The sequence below is a fragment of the Lathyrus oleraceus genome, chromosome 6 (genome assembly GCF_024323335.1).
Source record: "Lathyrus oleraceus cultivar Zhongwan6 chromosome 6, CAAS_Psat_ZW6_1.0, whole genome shotgun sequence".
Taxonomy (NCBI): Eukaryota; Viridiplantae; Streptophyta; class Magnoliopsida; order Fabales; family Fabaceae; genus Lathyrus; species Lathyrus oleraceus.
The window spans coordinates 61,862,029-61,886,637 of NC_066584.1; positions in this window are offsets into that span (position 1 = coordinate 61,862,029).

Below are 24,609 nucleotides of genomic sequence, written 5' to 3' on the forward strand. Positions count from 1 at the left end.
TATAACTCAAGGGAAGTGGTTCCATTCAAATAATGAACTGGGGAGGAAACTGAAATAATAATCATTCACGAGGAAATAACTCAGTGTGGAAGAAGAAAGGATAAACTATTTCTGCTTAAGGGGCTGACACTCTACAATTGAGGGAGGACAGACACACCAAATTTGCATGGGGAAATAATATCACCAAAGCAGAGGATCAGAGGAAAAGTAAATGTGACAAAAATGCACAATGAGATATCTGATGCTATGTTTTATGCATGAATATGCATGAGTATGTATATGATTATGCTGACAAACGAGCACAAAGGATACAAACGAATGAGGATTCAAATCATCACAACTAGATACTCGACTAATCTCAACAAGATGGAAACACCAACCGGAGAACTTGCTAGGGATAAAAATAAATCATCGAGGATAAAAAATCCTAGCTCAAAATAAATTCAACTTTGGCTGGGGAACGACATGGAGAACAAGCATCAAACCAAACACTGCTAGAAACTCAGTGCTCTGAAGGAATGAAATATATATATATATATATATATATATATATATATATATATATATATATATATATATATATATATATATATATATATATATAACATATCTGACTCAACTCTCAAAAAGAGGAGGAGATAAGCCAAGATTAATAAGAATCTTGCTTAAAACTCAAAACTCTTTGGGAGAGGAGACAAATACAGATTGGAAAACTCCGCGGGGGACGAAAGCACTGCTGGAAATATCAACCAAACATGCTGAGGATAAAGGAGATCTGCTGAAGATCCACATCTCAAGCTAAGGGATACACACACACACACACACACACATATATATATATATATATATATATATATATATATATATATATATATATATATATATATATATATATATATATATATATATATATATATATATATATATTTCAAAACAATAAGTCAACACTGCAGGGGATTTTAGGTCAACACCATATCAAAATGGGAGACAACCCTACAGGGGACAACATCAATACTGCCCAAAATTGAAATACCGTCTGAATGAAGAGAACTTCTATCAGAAGATGAAACTCCACCAGGGATCCAAGTCACAACAAGAGGCAAAACTCTGAGTGGGGAATCAGGCAAACTGCTGAGGATTTCATCAAAAATCAAACTTTATGGGGCCTCCACTGGGGATTCAACAATCCGCCAGGACAAAACAAAGGCCACACAAGAATGGAAATTAACAACACATTCCTCAAAATGAAAGCTACAATCATCAGACTCTTCTTGGAGATTGAGAAATAAACCAATTCCAAGGTACAAAATATCAACCGGATCTACAGACTCACGCATGGGAGAATCTGCCACAGTTATGCAACCAAATAAAGGTGTTGGGGATCTGAAAACCAAATAAAGGTTTCACAAGGATCCAAGGTCCATTCACAAACATAAATGCAAATGAATATCATAAATCTTCAACTAGGGACATCTGATGAACTACAACTAGATTAACACATCAACTCTACTAGAGATGAATGATGAACTGCTTAGGGAGCAACCCAATTAATGCTACCGGGGACTATAAACTGTTTGGGGAGCAACTCCTCTACCAAATTCCAGGGATGAACGACGAACTGTTGGGGAGGTAAAATCACCGACCAACTGCTTGGGGAAGACAACAATGCTTCACACATTAAGACTTTACCGTTCTTAGATTGTTGTTGACATTCCTTTTTGAAATCGATGTTCTTAAAGTAAATGTCTTATTATTTCAGAAAAATGTTTATTCATTGATTGATTTATTTCAAAATTATTATCATAAAAATTCAATTTTATTAAACAGAAACAAACAAGAATATAAATAATTGGATAAAAGCTCAACTTTATTTAATAGAATGGTAGTCCGCAAATGGTGGGACTCCATAGATCTTTACATGGAAAATGGCTACATTGAATACAACGACCACTACTCTCTCTACCAACTTTGAAATCCACTGTGCTCTTGTCTTCGGTTGAGAATGATGAATCAGAACCAAATGACTGTTCAAAACCGTTTCAAAGATCAGGATCACCCGGATGATGATGTTGATGTTGACGAGGTTGAGAACTCTTTCTGACATGAGGCCTCCTCTGCCTCCCTATCGATACTGTATTAGTTTCTCCCTCCTTCCTTTTGGAGAAACTCCCACCATACTTCTTGCTAGATGATGCTTCTTCCTTAGACAAACGTCCTTCACAGACTCATTCTTCTAGCCTCATCCCCATATTTACCATTTTGGTAAAGTCATTGGGGGCACTTGCAATCATACGTTCGTAATAAAATGAACTCAACATCTTCAAGAAGATCTTTGTCATTTCTTTCTCTTAAAGCGGTGGACTAATCTAAGCAGCCAACTCCCTCCATCTCTGGGCATACTCTTTGAATGTCTCCTTATCTTTCTGAGACATAGACCTCAATTGGTCTTTATCAGGCGCCATATCCATGTTGTACTTGTATTTCTTGACAAAGGCCTCGCCTAAGTCGTTGAAAGTACGAACGCTCGCACTGTCCAAACCCATATACCATCTTAAAGCAGCTCCAGTCAAATTGTCTTGGAAATAATGAATCAACAACTGATCATTATCAGTCTGAGTAGACATTTTTCTGGCATACATCACAAGATGGTTCAGTGGATAAATATTCCCTTTATACTTTTCAAAGTTGGGGACCTTGAACTTCATCGGGATTTTTACATTGGGGGACCAGGCAGAGCTTAACAACACTCTTCGCAAACAAATCTTTTTCTCTTAAAGTCTTCAATTCTTTGCGCAGCTCGAGGAACTGATTTTTCATCTCGTCCATTTTCTTATACACGTTTGGACTCTCAGATGGCTTAGAATGGTAGATAATGTTCTCAACACGAGGCAGAGTATGGACAATAGGAGGTGGCACTGACATGACACGGCTAGATGCCGGCAGAGAAACAAAGATGTGCGCATACCCTTCTGGCATAAAGTTGAATGACATCCCCCAAGGGAATCCAGTAGGCATAGAAGGACCAGATTGACTGGCAGCAGCAACGGGAACAATTGAGGTAACAACCTCAGAAATGATAGTCCTCTGGGGAGGAGTTGTAGGAGTTGGTGATGACTGGTTATGTGCAGCAATGACAGATTCCATCAGTGTCGTTAATCTGGCGATCTCGTCCTTTAGCTCTCAATTCTCTTGCTCCAGGTATTCCATGATTCTCGTTTGATTAGCGTGAGTATTGTATTGGTGAGCCAACTTGGCTGATACACAAAAGAAGAACTGATAAGACATTTGGCGGAAGAAAAACCTGTAATGCAAATGATGCATGAAATGCAATGTTTTTTATTGTTTTTAATTTCAAGGAACACATGAAGTCCTATTTGCAAATATAACAATAATAACAATAACAATAATCCAATTGACCATAAAATATCTTTTTATTCATAAAATTTTGATGGATTACACTTAGTACAATTTTAGAAACCAAAGTACAAATACAAGAGAAAAGGAAACTATCATCCTAAGGGTCCCTTAGCAACGATGTCAGATGACCTGGTTGTGGACGCGTACTTCCTTCGGATGCATCGAATCTCAGACTCAAGGGATGTCTTCATCTGAGCCTTCTCAAGAAATAGCTGATCAACAATCTTCTTCCAAGCACCAGAAGGCTGGGGCATGCTAGAGGAAGGTAGACCCTCTGGCTCTCTCTGTCTCTTCACTGCCCGGTCTTGAAGAATCTCAATAAGCGCATCCTTGTCTTTCGACTCAAGTTGTAACTCTTCATGCTTTCGACTCAAAGCATGGAACCACTCTTCCCACATGTCTTTCTCTTGCTTCATCTTTGCGAGTGCGTCTTCTAACTCCTAGACATCTTGGTTAGGGAGTGTTAATGGCTCAGCCACAACCAAAGACATAGGTGTTTCACAAACATACAATATCTTCTGCTCCAAAGCTATTTTCTTCACCCAAATAGTGTAAGCTTCCAAAGCTACACATTTGCATGGACCAAGCTCGGATCTTCCCTTCATATGTACATTATGCCAAGCATGTATCATCCTCTGCTTCAAATGTTGGGATCTTTACCCTCTTGATAGAAAAGACCTTCTAACTGAGTGTTATTAGGTTTATCTCTCAACGGGAACCCAAGTTGACGACGAGCCAAAGCAGGGTTGTAGTTGATTCCTCCTTGTGTACCAATGAGAGGCACATTATAGAGTTCACCACAACTATCAATAATTTCCAAGCTACTCAATGTAGAATCATACCAAACAATATCATAATTAGTGAGAGACATAGGTCTCTGATACCACCGTAGGCATTGGTTGTTTTCCAAAAAAGCAGGCGTCTGAGGCAAGTGCGAAATAAAGCACTTGTACAGAAGAGGAACACATCACACAATAGTCCCACCCCCTTTAGAATTTCTCAAATGCAAGGAGAAGTACATGTCACCCAACAACGTAGGAACATGATTCCCAATCAAGAAGATTCTAATAGAGTTAACATCAACAAAATCGTCAATGTCAGGGAACAAAGCTAAACCATAGATGAGCAAGGCAAAGATGGCTTCAAAATCATCCATGCTACCGGCCTGAGCAAAGACAATAGATTTTCCTATGAGGAACTCAAAAGTCAACCCAAAAATACCTCCTTTCTTCACTAAATGAGCATTAATCTCATATTTCTTCAGATGAAGAGCTTCAACTATAATATGAGATATGGGAATCTCCTCCAATCCACTGAAAGGTACTTTGTCAGATACAGGTATACCTAAGAAATAGGCATACTCTACTAACATAGGCACAAGCTAATAATTAGGAAAAGTGAAGCATCGGTAGAGAGGATCATAGAATTGAACCAAAACACTCATAAGTCCTTCAACCACATCAGCAGATAATATAGACAAAAGTTTCCCATGACGTTGCTTGAAGTCCAAGGGATATAATACAAAGGATGACAACTTTCTTAGCTCTTTCAAATCAGGACATCTGAAACTATACTTCTTAGTGTTCTTTCGTCCATAATCCATGGTATGAAAATATTTGCAAATGAGACCTCAAATCCTTGAAATTTATTCTTATGTGATGAATGTTATGATGCGTCATGTATGCATGAATACAACAATCACAAGTAAGGGATCACACATAAGGCAAACACAGACAAAGGTCAAGGGATAGATCAAGTCATCATCAAGATTAATCATCCATTTTGGTGGATTATGGTTTTCACCTTATCAACACCCAAGTTCCATTGATATTGACAAGACTTCATTGGATCAACCAAGAATCAAAGGGTTTGTTGTGAGTCACGAGCATGGAGTCATGTTAAGAACCATCCCAAAGGAGTGTACTAAGGATAAAACCTGTAGATCATGTTCTAAAAGAGTTCCCATAATATTAATTTTATCTATCGGATATTATAGGTTAAGATGACTGACTCATCGACCCATAATATTCTCAAGAGAAACTCGTCTGAGTGTAGTATCGTGTAACATTTGTTATCAGGTCTACACCTGAACAGCCTACGCAGTACGTCCTAAATAGGGCAAGTTGGGTTAATTTTTCTATGGTCCTCAGCTTCTCGGACCCCAAATCAGAGAATGTAATGCCTAAACACAAATAACTTGTGTGACATTAGTAACTCAAAAAGGGTCTCCATTGAGTAGATGGGTCTCAAGCCAACTTATTAAGGACTACTCCACACAAGTTTAACATGACTATACCATCCTCATATCTTAATTGCACTCAAGTTAGGGTTAGAACTTATCTCACCACTCAGAGATCACCAAGCACAACAAACAAATTATATCACACAATCAAATATACAAAAATCAAATATATGAATATATACACATATAAAAAAGTTGGCTAAACCCACTAAGGACTACTCCCCAACAGAGTCACCACTTAATGTATGTAGCGGTAAATTCATGACCATCAAGCTATGGATAAACTTAACGTCAATAAAACCAGAGTCGCCACCGCGCTCTTATTGTTTTCAAAGGAAAAGGGAAAAGTATGAACAAAACCCAAAAATAAGAAGTTTTCAAATCAAAACTAATAAAATGCCAGAGATTACAGGTAAGGGGGTTGGTTACACAGAGGAAAGGTGTTAACACCCAAAGTGTCCTAGGTACTCCTAGGGAGCCCTTTTTATGTGTGCATATGTGTTTTGTATGAAAGATGTTTGAGAAAAATAGAGTGTGGGTATGAGAAAATAATTCATTGATTATAATTTTGTGTTGGACAAGACCTTCGGACTTGTGCCTACATACCAACATAAAAATGAGGGATCAAAACCTCGTAGTTCGTGTTAACAATTTCAATGTTGGTGAATTTCTTTTAACAAAAATTTAATAAGAAATAGGCACAAAAGGCCCCAAAAGTTTGAATGGAGTTGTTAGTTCTTTTTGTCTTTTGAAATTTTAAGTCAATATGATTAAGTTTACTTACAAATTTGATTTAAGAAAAAGGTTTACAAATTCATTGGCATAAGGCCAAAGTTTCTAATCATTTAAACAAAGTCTAAGTTTGAAATCACAAGCAAAATAAGTTTTTGAAAAGGGAGAGATATTTTGAAATTTAAGAAGTGGGAGGAGATGAAGAGGCTATCCTAAGCACAAATTTAAAAGTTGAGAGTTGAAAATATCTGACCAATGAGATGCAATCCAACAGACAAGAATGTCATATAGAAAACCCACTTTCCCTTTGGACTTTGAATCAAGCAATTAAACCATAAGTAATTAGCAATATCCAGACATCACGAAGATCAATGCATCAAATAAAGATATTCATATCCAAGCAAGCAATCCCCATAGCTAGCAGTCTTCTTTGTTTTCTCATGTATCAAATGAAATATTCCTTGATCAACTCAAAACGAAGCATCAGACACAAGGTCAAAATAACAATTAAGCACAAAGACAGAGTTGCAGATGAATTCAAACTAATTCCAAGACTTGCATCAGATGAAGGCTCAATTCACAATAGTTTGGTCTCAAAATATTGGCATTGGCCAAGTCCTTTTTGCACAGGGAATGTTGCCTAATCCTAAGTCCAATAGTTCAGATCAAGATCAATAGTCCACCAAATATTTTTTTAGGGTTTTTGTTGTTATTAGGTGTTTTAAGGTCCTAAGAGCACAAACAAAGCCAAAATGCACAAACAAATATATACAATCACAAGATATGGCTCGAATGAGCAAAAGGGAAAATGACATAAACATAAACAAGTTAAATGGAATGTAAATGGCAATGAATGATAAATGACCGAAATTTAAATTGTGTAAAGTAAATGACTTGAAAGTAAAGCAATATTAACAATAATTAGTCAAATGTTAGTCAAAGGTTAGTCAAGTGTTAGTGGTGGTTTTTAATTCATTAAGTCATTCTTTGGAGAACACTTAACCATTCACTCACAAGCATGAATCCTTAAACCAAGACATCTCCCATGAGAAGGGCTCCAAGTTGGATAATTCAACAAGTATGCCACTAGCTCTCATAAAAGGAAAAAAGGTCAAGTATCCACACAATACGATGAAGAATGAGAGACTTACAATCTCACTTATTAGAATGATATGCCATTAGGGTCAAATTTAGCTCCATGTTAAGCAATCGTAATTGGACTTATGTAGAAGTCACAACTATCTAAGGTCGGGCAATAAAAATTTAGGTGTTAATGCATGTTAGAGATTTGGTATGAAGAACCAAACTCCTAAAGCATACTGTAAGACCCCAATTTGACCCTAAGATCCTTCATGCTATCTCATCATATGCATTATCCTTGGGATCACACCTTGGCATCCTCCTTACCCCTCATTCATTGGGTTTGCATTGGGAGAGATAACCAAGCACTTTTGATTTTATTATACATTATTTCTCATTATTTACTAACCAAAATACCAAAAATATGCCCATGTATAGTTTGTTGCTTTTGTAGGTAGTATGTAAGTTACCCATGATCCATCAAGCTCATATATAGGGTTTAAGACACTCAATGCAAGGAGACCAATCAAGAGATGGTTTACATTGGTTCTAGACATCATATATGGGTCCCCTTGATCTTCACATGTCATTTTGATCAAGAAATCATCAAGAGTTTGGAGCTTGTTTGCCTTGGAAGCCCTAATTCATCTAGGTATCTTGTGTGACTTCCTCAGCAAGTTTCTTCAACAATTGATCAAATATTTCAAGGTGTACTTCTTATTATATCACATTACACATATATGATCCTCCATGAGTCCCAAAAGTCAATAGAATATCAAGCTAGCAAGATGGTTCATGGTGGTTGACAAGAGAAAGTCAACTGGTCCAAACTGGGGTTCCCAAGACCCTATCTCCTTCAATGTTTGTCATATGAAAAGATTATAGGTCACTTTGTCTGAACCCTAGTTTGGAGGTCAAATTACCAAGACCATAACTTACTCAATTTTTATGAGATGAAAACCATTAAAATTCCATGATCAAATTAAAGATGTCTACTTCAACTTTGATGTTTGGAGGAAGTTCAAATTCAACTTGCAAATGCACGTGCCAAGAGGAAAAATTATAGGTCATTTTGGGCAAATACCATTGAACAAGTGATTTTCCTCAAATTCTAAAATTCATAACTCCTTCATGCCAAATACAAATGAGGTAAAATTTGTAACCAAATTAAAGAGGTTTGAAAGAGCTACAACTTTGATGAAGGAACGTTTTTCATTTGAAGTCCATAGAAAAAGTTATTCAAGGGGAAGAAGTGAATATTTAACTTGGGACTTAGAAAAGTTTCAAATATGTTTGATTTCCCAAACTTACACCTCAAAATTCATCCTGATCCAAGCTTCAAATAAAAAAGTGTTCATCATGAAAGTTATTCCCCTTAATCTCAACTTTCCAAAAAGTCCAAGATCATCTCATTTGGCCAAAGAATGAAGGACTTGCGCATGGATGCAATGTGAGGTACCATTTGTTTGATTTTCACTTCCACATTTCAAACACAAATGCATGGCCACATGACATGATTTCAGCATGATTCTCACTCATTTTTGGACCTGAATACATCACTTGATGGGCCTATCACACGCCCATGCAAGCATGCAAAGAGAATTACTAAAATTGGCAATTTTTGGAAGTGTGTGGAAATGAATATCTTTGGCTATAAATACAACCCTCATTGCTCAAAATTAAGGACCTTATGTCCAAGCTTTGAACCTGCAATCCAAACCCTCACCATTAAAGGATAATATTGAAGGTTTTCATTTGAAAATCGAGCTTCAAATATCCTTCTGTTTTGAGATTGAAACTCCAAGAGTCCAAGCCATTTCTTGATCCTAATCACTTCCTACAAGCTTCTGAAACAAGGCCAAGCACAATCGGAATCAAGATCAAGCAAGGTTGAAGCTCCCTCGAAGGTAATTTTTCAGATTTTTCATCTCTTCGATTCTCCCTCAATTCTTCACTATTCTTTGTGATTTTTGGTTGGATGAAGTCCTACCAATGTAGGCAACAAGATTAAGTTGCTTTGAGGTCAAATCGAAGCAACTCAGTTCATGATACTCAAAATTCAAATCCCTGTATCTTTTTATATACTTGGAAATTGAGAAAATTGAGGCCAGATTCGTGCTCCTGAGTATTTTCCCCTCAAATTAGTGTATCCATTTTTCATTTTTCATGAAGATGAGTTTGAACCAGACCGGTGGTGATCACCGGAGAAGATGACCGAAGCTAGGGTTCCGGTGGTGTGTTGGCAATATCCAAGCCATCTTATCTGATTCAAATGTTTTAATCTCAAACGTCCATTGTGATTACCAAGCCTGCAACGCATTGACTAAGGACCATTGTGAAACGCGTGCACTTGGCCATCAGATCTGCCACCTCAACTAATGAGGGAGATTTGATGGCCCTTGTTTTTTGTATTTTCTGGTTTTTTCATTTAATTGTGTTATTTTATTTAATTCATATTAATTTCATTTTTAATCCAAAAAATATGGAACTTTCACCAAAAATCTTTAAATATTTTCCTCTTTAATTTTATGAATTAAAATTATTTTTTGGATTAATTTTGATATTTTTCATGAATTAATTGCTTTTGTGCATATTTTAAATTGTTTAAAAATACTTCTGACTTTTCAAAAATCATGAATTTTTTTGTCTAAGGTCCTTTGACTTTGTTTGACCTAGGATAAATATCTTGGCCATTTATTTGGTGTTTTGAAGAGGTTTTAAGTTTTGACCAAACTAAATTTAATTTAAATGCATTTTTAATTTTATTTTAATGGATTAATTGTATAGAAATTATGTTGAGCCATTTTTATTGACTTGTGATGTTTGATTATGTGTTTGGGCCTTGGTCAAGGTTAATTTGACTTTTGTTAAGTTAAAATCATTGGATTTAGGGGATTGATGAAGTGCACATTTCATCTCCCAAAATGAATGAATGATTTTAATTTGATAAAATTCCTCCCATGACCAATTTGTATTTCTCTCATCTCCCATCCCTATTCATCTTCAACCCCATTCTTTCCCATCCTTTTCATTGACCAATGAAGTCTCAATATCCTAAGGCTAATTGGTTCATCAATAACCTTGTGTTAGATGAACCAATTCAAGTATGGATGAGATATGTCCATTGTAGCGGTAAATTCATGATCATCAAGCTATGGATAAGCTAGAGATCAAATAACAAGAGTCGCCACCGCGCTTTTATTGTTTCCAAGGGAAAAAGGAAAAAGTACAAACAAAACCCAAAAAGTAAGAAGTTTTCAAATCAAAACTAATAAAATGTCAGAGATTACAGGTAAGAGGGTTGGTTACACAGAGGGAATGTGTAGCACCCAAAGTGTCCTAGGTACTCCTAGGGAGCCCTTTTTGTGTGCATATGTACTTGGTATAAAGTGATGTTTACAAACAAATAGAATGGGGGGGGGGGGGGGGAGGGTGAGAAAAGAATTCATTAATTATATTTTTGTGTTTGGAAAGACCTTCGGTCTTGTGCCTACGTACCAACATAAAAATGAGGGATCAAAACCTCGTAATTCGTGATACAAATTTCAAAATGGATGCATTGCTTTTAACAAAAATTAAGTTTGAAAGGCACAAAAGGCCTAAAAATGGTTTGAATGAGTTAGTTCTTTTTGACTTTTTGAAAGTTTAAGTCAAGTATGGTTAAGTTTATTTACAAGTTAGATTTAAGAAAAGAAGTTTGAAAATGCAATGGCATAAGGCCAAAGTTTCTATCCTTTTTGCAAAATGGCCAAAGTTTAGAACAAAATACGTTCAATCAAAGAAGGTTTTGAAAAAGGAGGGAGATGTTTTGAAATTAAATAAATGGGGAGAAGATGAAGAGACTAATCCTATGTACAAAATTAAAAGTTTAGAGTTGAAAAGATCTGACCAAGTGGGTAGCAATCCAATAGACAAGAGTGTCAATAGAAACCCAGAATTCCCTTGGACTTTTAGAATCAAGCAACACACAAATGCACAATTATATTATCTTGAAGAGCAAGACATTAAATAAAGATGACCATATCCAAGCTTATCCATTCCATGATCTTCTTCAAATTAGCCCATGTAACAGATGAACTCCACAAGTCACAGGTTCAAAATAACACCTTCATAATGATCATGTTTGCAGATGAACTTAGAGAGATCTTAAATGATGTATCAGATGAAGTTTCAAGTTCTCAGCACTTGGTTTCTCAATAAGTTGGCATTGTCCAAGTCCTTTAGCATAGGAATGTTGCCTAAATTCTAAGTCCATTTGTCCAAGATCAAGCCAACAGTCCACACAAAAGTTTTTTTTAGGGTTTTTGTTGTTATTATGTACATTAATGGTCAAAGACCACACAAACAAACAAAGTATATCACACAATATGTTCCAAGTGGACAAAGTGAAAATTGCATTAACATAAACAATTAGAATGATATGAACAATGGCAAATGTATAAAGACAAAAATTAAATGACATTATAGTAAATGGCTTGAAATTAAAAGTTAGTAGTTAATAGGTTAGAAGTTAGTTTTGTTTTGTTTTTGCTTTTCATTCTTAGACATTCTTTGGAGAATACTCAACCCACTTATCACAAGCATGGATCCTTGAACCAAGACATCTTCCAAAGGAAGGAAAAAAGGCCAAGTTTCCACACAATACCATGAAAGAGGGGAGACTTACAATCTCACTAACTAGAATGCTATTCCTTTTATGTCACAAATTTAACGCTATGTTAAGCAATCGTAATTGGACTTATGTAGAAGTCACAACTATTTGAGGCCGGGCAATAGAATTTTGGTGTTAATGCATGTTAGGGACATAGTATTATGCACTATGCTCATGAAACATACCACACACAAAAAGAATATGCAAAAGGTGTGGCCTAATCTCAATCATACTCATGTTAATTTTTCAATCAATTAGCTATAGGACTTTGAGATATCATAGGTCAAATGAGATGAATGCATAAAGAAGAGGAATAAGATGAAGTGGGAGGGGAATAGATGAAATCTCAAATTGATCAAAGGAGGACCTTTACCAAATTAATATCATTCATTCATTTGGGGAGATGGAATGTACATTCCATCAATCCCCTAAATCCAATGATATTAATTTGACAAAGTCAAATCAACCTTGACCAAGGCCTAACAACAAGAGTCGAACATAAACAAGTCATCACAATTGGTTAACAAAATTATTTGGCATTTATTCCAATTAAAAATACTAAAATAATGCATTTAAATTAAATATGGTTTGTCAAATTCCTAAAACCTCATCAAAACACCAAATAAATGGCCATGAGATTTATCATAGGTCAAACAAGGTCAAAGGACCTTGGAGAAAAAATTTCAGATTTTTAAAAGACTTAAAAGTATTTTTAAACAATTAAAAACAAATGAAAAATCAATTAAATCATGAAAAATATTTATAATGATCCAAAAAATAATTTTAATTTAGAATATGAAAGAGGAAAATATTTGAAATATTTTGGTGAAAATCTCATATTTTTTGGATCAATATTAAAATTAATATGAATTAATGAAAATAAAGCAATTAAAATGAAATTCAAATAATCAGAAAAAACGTGGACCACTTGATCTCCCTCATTAATTGAGGTAGCAGATCAAGTGGCCACCAGCGTGTGTTCCATGGTGCGCCTGAGTCAAACGTCCACACGCTTGGTAATTAAAATGTATGCTCATGATTAAAACATTTTAAATCAATCCAATGGCAAAGCGTCGGTCGTCTTCTTAGGCGCCATGGCCGGACTGGTCCATTCATCACCTCACCAAAAATGAAAAAAGAGAACATGATCTGAAAGGAAAAATGGTGTAGATCACGAATATCACCTCAATTTTAACTAACCCCTCACATATAGAAAGATATGAGGAGTTGAAATTTGAGGTATGTCAACTGAGTTGCTTCGATTTGACCTCTAAGCAACTCAATCTTCTTGCCTACATTGATAGGACTTCATACAACCAAAGAATCAAGAGAATTGAGCAAGATTGAGAGAGAATCGAAGAGATGACTTTTTTTGGAAAATACCTTTAATGCAGGTCTGGATTCAACTATTCTTGCCTTGGTTCGTGCTTGATCTCACTCAGAATGCTTGCAGGAGTAGAATGAAATGCACAAAAGGTCTTGGATCCCTGGAGTTTTGAATCTCAAAACAGTGAGATTCAAACTCAATTTCAAGATGAAATTCTCAGGTTTATCCTCTCAAATGGAAGGGTTAGGGGTTTAGGATCAAAGCTGACGCGAATGTCTCTTCAATTCTGATGCTAGAGGGCTCTATTTATAGTTGTAGCTCATGATATTTGCACCTTCAAATTCACTTTCCAATATTGGAAAATGATGATGCATGGGTGCATGGGCGTGTACAGGCCCATGAGATCATTGCTTTAAGTCCACAAATGAGTGTGAGAGAGTCTGAAATCAACTTAGATTGCAAGGCAGATGTGTGTGAAGATTTGAAGTTTGATCTTTGCCAAATGATGATACCATGCGCAGCCCTAGAAATTCTTGTCCAAAATGGATGAACTTTGACTTTTTGGAAAGGTTAGATCAAGAGGAACAACTTTTATGTTCAACACTTTTCCATTTGAATCTTGTATCATGATGAATTTTTAGGTGGAAGTTTGGAAACTTCAACATGTTGAATTTTTTTCTAAGTGTCAAGTCATATATCTCAATATTCCACCTTGCTTAACTTTTTATGTGAGCTTCAAATGAGAAAAGTGTCTTCATTAAATTTGTATATGTTACAAATACCTTAAAAATGGTAAACAATTTCATGTCATTTGGATTTGAAATGATAGAGTTATGCATTTTTGAAGTTTGGAAAAATCACTTGTTCAATGGTATAGGTCAAAAGTGACCCATAATGTAACCTCATATCACATGCTCATAAAAGTTGAATTAACTCTCACTCCAAACATAAAAGTTGAAGTAGACATCTTGAATTTGATTGTGCGACTTGGAAATATTTCATCTCATAAAAATTAAGCAAGTTATGGCCTTGGAAGTTGACTTTCAAATTAGGGTTTAGACAAAATGACCTATAATGTTTCAACATAGAAAATGATTTTCCAAACAAAACTAGATCTAGGTCTCAACACTAAAGTTGTTTGGAATGTCATTTAGAGTAACTTTTATCTTGGAATCATTTTCATATTGTGAAAATTATAGGAGATAGGGTCTAGGGAGACCCAGTTTTGATCAGATGAATTCATCTGGCCAACCACCATCAACCAACTTGCTAACCTTCAATTCTCTTGACTTTATAGGATCATGGTAGATCATATATGCATAAGATGATGAATTTTGAAGTTCCCCTTGATAAATTTGATCAATTGGTGAGATAGCTTGTTGGAGAAGTTACTCAAGATACCCAGTCAAACTAGGGTTTCCAAGGCAAATCACCCTCAAACTCTTGAAGAGAACTTGATCAATATAACATATAGTAATAATTGGGACTCATATATGATGCCCATAACCATTATTGTATCAATTCAATGGTTGTGCTCTTTGTCATGGGGGCTCAAGCCCTAGATATGAACTTGATAGATCAATGGAGATCATGTCCTACCTACAAAAGAGTTAGGCAAATACAAAGGCATATTTTTGGTATTTTGGTTAGTAAAATGATAAAATACAAGTATGATACAATCACAAAGTGCTTGGTGATCTCTCCCAAAACAAACCCAATGAAAGAGGGGTAAGGAGGATGCCAAGGTATGATTCCAATGCTAATGCTTATGATGAAATTACATGAGGGACCTTAGAGTCAAAATTGGGGTCTTACAGCTGCCCCTATTTAAGGAAATTCTAACTGAGGAGGCGAAGGTTAAAATCTTCATGTCGACTCAGTAGAATGGGCTTAAATAACAACATATAGAAACAAATTTTGGTCCCTAAGAGACCTCATGATGCATATGATATGAATGCAAAAGTAAATTCTTTGTGGGTAAATATTGCCACAAAGGAAAATAAATTGGAGAGACCGAAAGTCCGCAGGAGTAAAATGCATTTCGTAAGGAAAACTCATTGGGGAGACAGATACTCTGGGGGGAATAAATGAGGTTATGCGTAGGCCAGGCTACGACTTAAAACTACTGGGGGACTTGAGAGATTCCATACGAAATGGAAAGACTCAGGCGGGGAACTGACAACATCTGCAGGGGGTACGAGTAAGTCAGGATAAAACTGAAATAATTGAATCATGCAGGAAAAGCGATTTCGCTAAGGAAATGCGCACTCAACTCAACTGGGGAGAAATAAACTTCAACACAGGAGGAGCAAAAATCTATTATCTACTACCTGTTACTGGGTAAGGAGATAATAAAAATCTGACAGAGAGGACATCCATCACCGATTAGGATGAACATATCAAGGATGACTCGCTGGGAAACAACGGAAGGGAATATTCATTACCAGTTACTGGGTAAGAACAACCTTGCTGGGGAAAACTGTGGGAAATAGGATTTACAACTACCAGTTACTGGGCAGAAGACCAAGGGTGAGAGTATCTGTCATCGGTTAGGATGAACATTTAAAGGATAAACTCAACAGGGAAGAAAATTTGTCATCGGTTAGGATGAACATATCAAGGATAGACTTGCCTGGGATTATCAATGAGGATACCCGTCATCGGTTAAGATGAACATATCAAGGATAAACCAACTGAACAAAAAGTAGGAATTACATCTATCGAATACTAGATAGAATACCATTAAAGAGAAAATTCGTCACCGGTTAAGATGAACATATCAAGGATAGACTCTGCGAGGAGATAAAATAGAAATTACATCTATCAGTTACTGGATAGAATACCAAGAGAGAGAATTCATCACTAGTTAAAGTGAACATATCAAGGATCAACTCTGCGGGGGGAGGGGTGGGGACAAAGGCAGGGTTTATAACTACCGATTACTGGGTAGAAGACCACAAAGAGAAGGAAACCCATTATCGGTTAGGATGAACATATCAAGGATTAACTCTCTGGGAAACAAGAATAGGGATTATAACTACCTTTTTACTGGGTAGAATACCGAAAAGAGAATATCCGTCATCGGTTAAGATGAACATATCAAGGATAAACTCAAGCAGGGGAGAGAAAGATACCCGTCACCGGTTAGGGTGAACATATCAAGGATATACTTTCTAGGGAATCAGATTCACTGGGGACTCTACTGCTGGGACACTTTTGTCGGGTGTTAGGCAAGAAGTAACAAACTGCAAACTAAGAAGAATATTACCAGTTACTAGGCAATAAACTCTTAGGGAACTCAAAGTATCTATCTAGGTAGGAGCTAGAAAGAAACAGTCAATCCAGACTCAACCCAATGAGGACATAACTCAAGGGGAGTGGTTTCATCCAGATAAACAACTGGGGAGGAAACTGAAGTAATAATCATCCACGAGAAAACAACTCAGTGGGGAAGAGGAGAAAGGTTAAAGTCTTTCTGCCTAAGGGGCAGACACTCTACAATTGAGGGAGGACAGACACCGAAATTTGTATGGGGATAAAGTACCGCCATACAGAGAATCTCAAACTAACAATTTAATCAGATATGCGAATATCAAAATATGAAATTATATGAATGTATATGTATATGATGATTATGCTGACAAGGACAATCACAAAGGATACAAAGGTGTCGCAAAGGAATTGAATCATCGGTACAATCCCTGGTCAATCCACAAAATATGGAGACATCTGCTGGAGAATAGAGAGATCAACAATCCAAAAAGGCTCAACCCTAACTGGGGAAGGAGGAGATCTGCTAAGGAAAGAGAAAATATCACCGAGCCTGTGGGGAATTTTAGGTCAACACCATAAAAATGGGAGACAACCGTACATGGGAAAGTAAACTGCTCAGAAACCAGGAGGAAACTCTGACTGGGGAGCAAGTCGAATGGCGATTAGAAGGGAACTAGGGAGATCAACCATTTCTGCTGAAGGAAACCAAACTCCACCGGGGAAGGTAGAAACTCTGTCGGGGGAGACAAGTCGCATGGTACCTGAATCAACCAACTCAGCTAAGAAAAAGGAACGAAGATCTACTGGGGAATCAAAAAATCCGCCGAGGAACTGAATCAACACAATCGTCTAGGGATACCCAAAGGGTTAGCTGCTTGGGGAGCCTCTAATGTTTCGCACTCAAGGATTTGTTATCCATCAGAATGTTGTTGATATTTCTTTCAATTGCTTCAGAAAATTCTTGCTTTATATGTTTTTAAGAAAGAGATTTTGTTTAAAAATTTTAAATTTTCAAAAAATGATCATAATAAAATTTAAACCATTGGCTGAAAATAAATAAGAGTAGAAACAATTGGATAAAAGCTCAACTTTATTTGATAGGATGGTAGTCTGTAAATGACAAGCCTCCATAGATTTTTACAAAGTTGAAAATTGTAATTTACATGGAAAAGGGTTACATTGAATACAAATGATCCTTAATCCTTCTACCAACTCTTGATATCCACTGTGCTCTCGACCGCTGTCGGGGTGATGAATTGATGTCAACCCTTGTGCTCAATCAAATATTCAAAACACTGAAGATCAGCAGAATGCAGTTACTTGCCATTATCCCTAATTTTTGCATAAGTTGCTTCAGGGTGGGGTACTCAACTTATCGGGAAATTCTTTCTGTTTTTTAATGTCTCTAATTTTTGCCTGGATCGCCCTTTCGGGTTTTCAATCTACCGAGACGCTCATTTTTGCCTAAGTCGCCCTTTCGGGTTTTCAACTTAGCAAGCTGTTCTTTTCTCCCTTTATTTTTTATTTTTTAGGCGAAGTATTTCTTGACTGCATCTGCATTCACAGGACGGGTGAACTCTTCACCATCCATAGTTGTAAGAATCAAAGCACCGCCTGAAAAGGCTCTCTTAACAACATATGGGCCTTTCATAATTAGGAGTCCATTTTCCTCTTGAATCTGGTTTGAACGATAAAATCTTCTTGAGCACAAGGTCACCTTCTCTGAACACACGAGGTCTGACCTTCTTATCAAAAGCTTTCTTCATCCTTTGCTGATATAACTAACCATGACACATGCCAGTTAATCTCTTCTCTTCAATCAAATTCAACTGGTCAAACCTGGTCTGACACCATTCAGCTTCAGTCAACTTGGCTTCCATAAGCACACGCAATGAAGGAATCTCAACCTCTACGGGGAGTACTGCTTCTATACCATACACAAGAGAAAAAGGGGTTGCCCCTGTTGAAGTGCGGACAGATGTACGATACCCATGCAAACAAAACAGGAGCATCTCATGCCAATCCTTGTATGTGACAACCATCTTCTGGATAATCTTCTTAATGTTCTTGTTTGCAGCTTCCACAACCCCATTCATCTTGGGTCTGTAGGGAGAAGAATTATGATGTGCAATCTTGAAGTCTTTGCAAAGAGCTTCCATCATATTATTATTCAAGTTCCATCCATTGTCAGTAATGATCTTACTTGGCACACCATAACGATATATAATCTGATTCTTGATAAACCTTACAACAACTTGCTTGGTTACATTTGCATACGATGCCGCTTCAACCCATTTTGTGAAGTAGTCAATTGCCACCAAAATGAAACGATGTCCATTCGAAGCTTTGGGTTCAATCATCCCAATCATATCAATTCCCCACATGGAGAAGGGCCATGGGGAAGAGATAACATACAATAGTGTCGGAGGAACATGAATCTTATCAGCATAAATTTGACACTTGTGGCACTTCTTCATAAACTTGCAACAGTCAGATTCCATTGTCAGCCAATAGTAACCTGCTCACAACATCTTCTTCGCCATTGCATGTCCATTGGAATGAGTACCAAAGGAACCTTCGTGCACTTTGGTCATCAACAAGTCTGCTTCATGTCTATCCACGCATCTGAGCAAAACCATGTTGAAGTTTCTCTTGTATAGTATATCACTATTCAAGTAGAAATTATTGGCTAATCTTCTCAAAGTCTTCTTATCTTTCAAGGATGCCCCAGGCGGGTAAATCTGACTTTGGAGGAAACATTTGATGTCGTAATACCACGGCTTCTCGTCTTTAATCTCTTCAACAGCAAACACATAAGCTGGTCTATCAAGATGCATTACAGACAAATTAGGAACTTCATTCCAATACTTCACCACAATCATTGATGCCAACGTTGCAAGAGCATCTGCCATCCGATTTTCATCTCGAGGGATATGATGAAACTCAACCTTTGTAAAGAAAGTTGAAACCTCCTCGCATAATCTCTATATGGTATTAAACCAGGTTGATTTGTCTCCCATTCTCCTTTGATTTGATTCACAACCAAAGCTGAATCACTGAAGACATCCAAATACTTGATTCTGAGATTCATGGCCTCTTCAAGCCCCATAATGCAAGCTTCATATTCTACCATGTTGTTTGTACACTTGAAAGTCAATCTAGCTATAAATGGTAGATGCGTGCCTCAAGGAGTAATAATCACTGCCCCAATGCCATTTCCATATTGATTAACAGCTCCATCAAATACCATGCCCCAACGGGAACCAGGTTCTGGCACTTCTTTAAGCAATGGTTCATCACAATCTTTCATTTTCAAGTACAAAATCTCTTCATCAGGAAAGTCATACTGCACTGACTGATAATCTTCAATTGGTTGGTGAGCCAAATGGTCAGCCAAGATACTACCCTTGATTGCTTTTTAAGATCGATATTCGATATCATACTCTGATAACAACATCTGCCAACGGGAAATCCTCCCAGTTAAAGCGGGCTTCTTAAATATATACTCGATTGGATCCATTTTGGATATCAACCAAGTGGTATGCTTCAACATATACTGGTGCAGAGGTAGAGAAGGAAGCACTATATACTGAGAAAAGAGTAGAGATTGAGAAAGATCAACCGACACCACCTGAAAGGGAGGTTATCGAAGAGGTAGAGAAGGAAGCACTATGTGTTGTTCCTCCTCCCTATGAATCACCAATTCCTTTCCCGCGAAGATCGGTGGAAGTTAAGGTAGACCCCAAATCCGAAAGGTAAGAGAAGCTATTGGAAAATATCCACACTAATGCACCTTTATTTGAGATCCTGAATAAGAATAGAAAATTAGAAGACTGTGAAACTAGGGAACTCATTAGTATTAAAAGGGGCAAGTTATACTTTGAGGTGGTGGATGAAAAAATTGAATCCAAACCTGAAAAGCTAGCTCTCAGGATAGAACCAGAACCACCACCACAAGTTCAGAAGGATAAATCACCTCACAGAAGAAAAAGAAGAAAAGGCGATGGATATGATAGATGGCTTGATAAGTGGCCATGGAAATCGAGGATAATTAAAAGTTTGACCGAGGATTCATCCTCGAAAGGACCACCATGAGTACTTACACTCCTGAGTTGTCGCGCTATCGACGTAAACATAGCGAATATTTCTTGTTTTATTAATGTCATTTTTTATCTATCCATTTTTTCTTTCTTATTTTTTATAAAGTCAATTGGTATTTTTCTTTATTGTTAACCATTACTAACGTAATGCTATTATCTACTTAAATTTATCTAGCTATTGACCATCACGATGCAACAAGTAGATTACATGGACATAATCTTCAGAGGCAGAGGTCAAAGGAGACGTTTTGAGGCTCTAGCTCAGAGAGAAATGGCACTAACCATATACCCAGATGGACGCACTATGACTAAGTTAGGTATAAGGGACAATGTTATGTTCCTAATTAACCAAATAGGTTGGGACACCTTTGCTATCAAAAGAAAATTTAGTTCCTATTGTAGGTTAACTTTAGAATTCCTAAGCTCCCTAGTTTACCTGCCAAACCATGATATGGGATTTAACAAAGGCCTCATCACCTTTAGGTTGTTCGGTATTGAGTATCGCTACACTCATAGAGAAATAGCTGAACTCCTAGAATGCCCTAATGGTCATGATATCTTTACCATCGCCCAGGAGGACAAGCTTGCAGACCTTGAATTAGATTACTTTTGGGGTAGCATTATAGGAATCAACCATCCTGAGCCGGATCTCATGCATTTTGAGAACATCCACAACCTTGCCATTCGTTACTTTCATAAGATCTTAGCTCACACCTGTCGCATCCGCGAAAAACAACCGGCGGGCTGAAACAAAAACACAACACAGAGCCGCCACTGCGCGTTATTTATCCCAAGATAGGGAAAGGAAACGCTCAGAGAAACCTGGAAAGGAAATGGTCTCGCGACCAAAGAGAAAGGGTAAGGGAGTCGGTTACGCAAGGGGAAGGTATTAGCACCCCTCACGTCCGTCGTACTCGACGGGATCCACGCTCTAAGAAAAGAAAAGGTTGCTAAAACATCACACACACACACCGAAGACAACACAGGTGGGGTTAAGAAGAAGAGAGCTCGATAGGACATCGCATCCTATGCCTACGTATCTCGTCTGGAACGAGAATCAGAGCTGCCGTAGTTCGGCTCACGCACGCCAAACAAACAAACACAAACACAGGCAAACCTGGAGCCTGAATGCCAATCACTGGACTTACATCAGCATCCAAACCAAAACGCACACAAAAGGGAAAACGTGGAGCCCGACCGCCAATCACTGGACTTACGTCGGCATCCGAACCAAACATACACAAGAAGATAACAAGCAAACACATACAAAAAGAAAAAAAGTGCCCGGAGAGACCTCGCACGGTCTCCTGCCTACATACCTCGTCTGGCACGAGGATCAGGGCGATGTAGTTCCCCCTCAAGGGAAAGAAAATCTAGCCAGAAACCAAGGGAAGACACACTACCAGGGAGCTGTACTCGAGCCTAGTGTTGTCATGCATCATTACCCTACGTTGAGGTTTCTACCTACTTGCACAACTGCAAGCTAATCCTATCCAGGAAAGAAGCAAGCATACAAGCATACAAACAGAACAACCCAAGCATTTCAAACAAATATTCACATAGCACACACTATAACCAATCAAGTGAGGCTCACACAATGGGTTTGACTGCCGAAGCAAGTCATATGTACATGGGTATTATTCGCTCTTAACCTTGCCATTACGAGGCTAAGGTGAAGCAGATGAAAGGTGAAGTGAGGATGAGACCTCACAGCTCTTATCCCTGGCCAGGGAGAGCTTCAGACAAAGGAGCGTGGGTCCAGAATGGAGGGACCCTTCTACGCTCAAAGACTCTGACTCGATTGTGCAACAGCACAAGATCTTGGGTTTGTGTCCCAATGCATCAACACACAGCCGTGTGAGCAGAGGGACGACTCACAGAATAGTGGGGGATAGATTGCATATCCCTTTGATCCACCAATTGCCTCTTAGAGGTCTTTACCTGCTTGGCACAAATGTAAACAACCACAAACATCGCCTCTTAAGGAGGACTTCAGACATTTGCCTGGCCAAGTAACAGGCCAGGTCTTCCAGACTACATGAAGAATAGAAGTCCTACCTCAAGTGGTTTAAAACCAAGCAGCAGCAAGCAAGTTCTTAAAGAACTGTAAGCGACTAAATGTACCTGAAATCAATCAAGTATCATCAGTACTCAGACAAACAACAATAAACAGCAAATGTTAATCAGTCAGACTATACAGATTAAGCAACACAGGTTAATGCACACAAGTGCAAGCTATAAGCTCAAGCTCAAGCTTCACAACCTACAAAACAAAGTCAAATTAGTTCAAAACATCCAACAATCTCAATTTAATTGACTTGAAGCATTCTCCTTGAGCATTATGCATTTCATCCTGAAAATCCACACCAAATGTGAGAAACTAGACCCCTAGGCCAAGCCTAGGGTCCAAAAGGGAGAAAAAATTATAAACAGCAAGTAATTCTCAACCAAAATCAAATTAATGCAAATAGAAAGCAAATGCAATTGATCCCATACTCATATCATTCACCACATTCATTTCATGACCAAAACATCACAAACTAGGTCAAATGCAACATCCAATGTCCAAACAGAATAACTTCAATCAAAAGCATACCAAAACAATTCCAAAAATCCTCAAATAATTCACACCTAAACAGGACCTATTCAAGGTATAGCATGTCAATTTTCAGCTTAATTGGACAAAAGGAACTAGGTAAATGAAAATCAAGAAATCCAGACACAATTATTCAAGCCAATTCAAGGTATCAACACATACATTCACTTCAAAAATTCATAACAGAGTGAGAACAATTAAGAAATGAATGGGACCAAAACAGTGATGTCCTACAATGTGTCAACAATCCGCATACCAAATTTCATCTTCATCCAAAACCATATGAGAATTTCACACAAGATATACAAACATGTGTCACACAAGCTTGCACAATGAGCCAACAGAGAAGAAAAATATCAATCAAATTGAAAATGCCATAGAAAAATCCAGAAAAATTCATATAACATTTCAACATATCCACAATCATCCATGTAAAATTTCAATCCAATCCAACATCTCTAGGTCATGCAAATAAATCCAGAAAGTTGACCTAGCTAGGTGTGACACAAATTGTCACACCTAAGTTCAAAAAATCATATCTCACTCCTCAGGTATCCAAAAATCACAAACTTTATATTTAAATCACCATCAACATGTCTAGAATGAGCACAAAAAATCTCAAGAATTTCTTTTAATGTATGAGCATTTCACAATGAAAATGGCAAAACATGTAAAAATACACACAAGTCAAAGATCCCTAGGCCAGGTCAACATTTTACCATGCACAACTTCTAAAACCATGCCTATAAAATTCTACGGGAAAAATAGGAGCTATCAAAAAAACTCTCATAATTTTTGGATTAACCAATATTTTTTTATGAATTTTCTAAGGTTTAAATGAATTATGTAATAATTATTAAGTGTTTTATTAAATTAAAATGAATTTGAATTACAGCAGTGGCATAATGGTAATTACTGAGTCCAATGTCCAAAACTCCGCGTTTCACTAATTCGATGTCATGCTGTGAATGGCTGGAAACGGAGGGAAACACCAATTCAAACTGGCAAGGCGCGCGCATGGATCAAAACCTCAAAATTTCCAGAAAACTCCATCAACTTCATCGCGTTTTCCAGAATTGTGCATGAACGCAAGAACATCCAAACTCAACGAAAATCATCATGCGAATATCCGTTGGAAAGGTTTCATCATCAGGATTCCAAATATGAGCTTGATTTTGCCTAATTCTTCCT